At 34.3% G+C, this 2,779-nt stretch overlaps 1 pseudogene; it reads right to left on the bottom strand.

Moving 5' to 3' along the window:
• Positions 1-1,326: 1,326 nt before the first annotated feature.
• On the bottom strand, positions 1,327-1,457 carry LOC123925330 (annotated as a pseudogene).
• Positions 1,458-2,779: the final 1,322 nt, after the last annotated feature.

Here is a 2,779-nt window from a genome sequence, read left to right on the forward strand (position 1 = left end):
ACCTCTTCGACCTCAGCCGTAGCAACATCTTCCTAGGAACAACTGCATTTTTAATTCTTAATGAAATCAATACAACTAGATTATATCATCCCAATAATAATAAATTTTGAAATTTGTGTCCCCTAAAGATGTGTCCCACATCTTCATCTCTCTTTTTTTTTTTTTTTTTTTGCCAATTAGAAATTATTTTGTTGACTATTCTTGAAAAGTATACTTCATTATAGATATCTACCTTCTTTGGGAAATAAAGTAGTATACTACCTTAAAATTTTAAAATACAGAACATTTAAAAGATTTTTTTAAGAGGAAAAATACTTTAGGAGTATTATATTTTTCCCCAAACTCATTTAATTTTTAGCTTAGCCATAATTCCTAACATTCTTTATGTATTAATGGAATATAAATTGTAAAACCACTGATAGGAAATATATTCCAAGGTACAAAATTCTTTTGTTAGTATCAGCAGTGGTAATTTTGACTTTTAGATACAATTATCAGAAAAAATAAATACATTCATAACAATTTCTCCTCATCATATATGGCAGCAGAACAAAAATGTTATCTCAAGTTTCTGCATAAGGAAAGAAAGTCATCCATTCATCCTAATCTTAATGCTTTTGGCTGACATATAGAAAAAAAAATCCAAATATCACTGGTTGTGGTTTTATGTGTAGATTTCAGGTACAGAAAAGCAACCATTTACTTTGTATACTAGAAGGCTGCATTTGGGTGCAATGAAAGTTATTTCTGTTGTCTCTCACAAAGAGGAAGCATACTCCTAAAACAAGGTAAGATTCCACAATTGACACAGGAAGTTCTGTTCTAATATTTTGTAACCATACTTGATATCTGTTAAGGTTACAGCACTCATCTCCATGCTTGTGCATTTTAGAATAAACTAATATAAGGTGAAATACCTATTCCAGAGAGATCCCTACGTGACAGGAATGCATTAGAAAGGAGGTGGAGTTCTAGAAGCATTTCCATTACAATCTGTGCAACATGAATATTCATTACATCATATACTTTACAAGCCATTGACTTTATAATGTAGCAGTAATAATGAGGTTATATAGGACTATTGCTACAGCTGATGTTAAAAGATTTGGTATCAGAAACTTTCCCCAATCATTTTGCATCTCAATATAAATGACTATTAGGATGCTAGTGCTTAACAGATGACATCTGAGAACATTTTATTAGGTCTCAGTGATTTCATCTTGGCTGGTATTATTTACATAATAAGGTTCTGCTTGTTCACAGGTGGGTTCAAAGGGAGCTATACACTTTATTCTTCCATATTTCACAGTTTGCAATTCATGTATGTAGTATGCACTATACTATTCACTCTGGATGCAAAAAAAAGAATAGGATGGACATAACCACTTTTTTTCAATTAGCAATAATCGCGCCTCGGATAAACCTCATTGGCTACGATACTGCCACTGCGCAAAGCTTATAACCACTTTTTTTTAATAACATTCACCATTTGGTAAAGCAGATAATAGAGTTAAAGAAATAGTTGAGTGTACTAAATTCTATATTGTGGAATTATATAATTAATTGAGAGCAGGGAATACTGAAAATAGGTTATTATAGAGGTACTAAATATAGAATCCTGCCACTTGCCCCTCAGGTATCCTATGCAGGCATTGTTAATTGATCACAGCATTCTGCCTAGGTCCCAGTCATGACCCTGTCACTTTCAGCAGAGTCATGCATGTAGTATTTGTCAATCAAAAGGAGTTTACTAGCAAATAAGGCTCTTCACAATCTAGTCAAATGCTATCACCCAAAGTCCAATAATAATACTACATCCTTCTGTAAAAAAAAAAAAAAAAAATCAACTCTCCCCTTTGTCTTTTAGGCATATATTTGTGCCCCTCTGCAATGTTACTGCAACTTACTAGGAAACTACCTTTAACTGGCAGAGACCACTATTACATTATAACTATAATCTGATCTTTCCAATCTCAGTTTCTTTGTGAGATGGGGATAAGAATAGCATCCACCTGACAAGGTTGTTGTGAGATATAAAATAAATAACGTATGTATTAAAAGCCCAAAGTTGGGCTCACAGAAGTGCATTCTATCAGATGTCCTTTTTTAAAATATAAAAATAACTCATATAGCTTAAGATACATACTGTTGATAGATACAGAAATAATTATTGCTATATAGATATAAATGTGTTAGTAGACATAGAGTATTTATTACCTAGGTCTGTCTCCTGGGAGGCCTAGAGATAATGACACTTCAGAGCATGGAGTTTACTAAGTGGCCAGACTTAGTTTCTAAATATAATTTTCTGACAAAAAGAACAAGGGCACTGGGTGTTATATGCAACTAATGAATCACTGAACACTACAGCAAACATTTATGAGATACTATACGCTGACTAACTGAACATAATTTTAAAAATTTTAAAAAAGATGATATGTATTGGGGCGCCTGGGTGGCTCAGTGGGTTAAAGCCTCTGCCTTCAGCTCAGGTCATGATCCCAGAATCCTGGGATCCAGCCCCACATGGGCTCTTGCTCAGCAGGGGGCCTGCTTCCTCCTCTCTCTCTGCCTGCCTCTCTGCCTACTTGTGATCTCTGTCTGTCAAATAAATAAAATCTTTAAAAAAAAGATGATATGTATTGAATCATACAATGTGTATCATGTATGTACACACAGAATTAAAAAAAAAAAAAGGACTCTGAAAAACAACCTGAGGGTTTTGAAGGGTCAGGGGTGGGAGGTTGGGGCAACCTGAGGGTTTTGAAGGGTCAGGGGT

The sequence above is a fragment of the Meles meles genome, chromosome 14 (genome assembly GCF_922984935.1).
Source record: "Meles meles chromosome 14, mMelMel3.1 paternal haplotype, whole genome shotgun sequence".
Lineage (NCBI taxonomy): Eukaryota > Metazoa > Chordata > Mammalia > Carnivora > Mustelidae > Meles > Meles meles.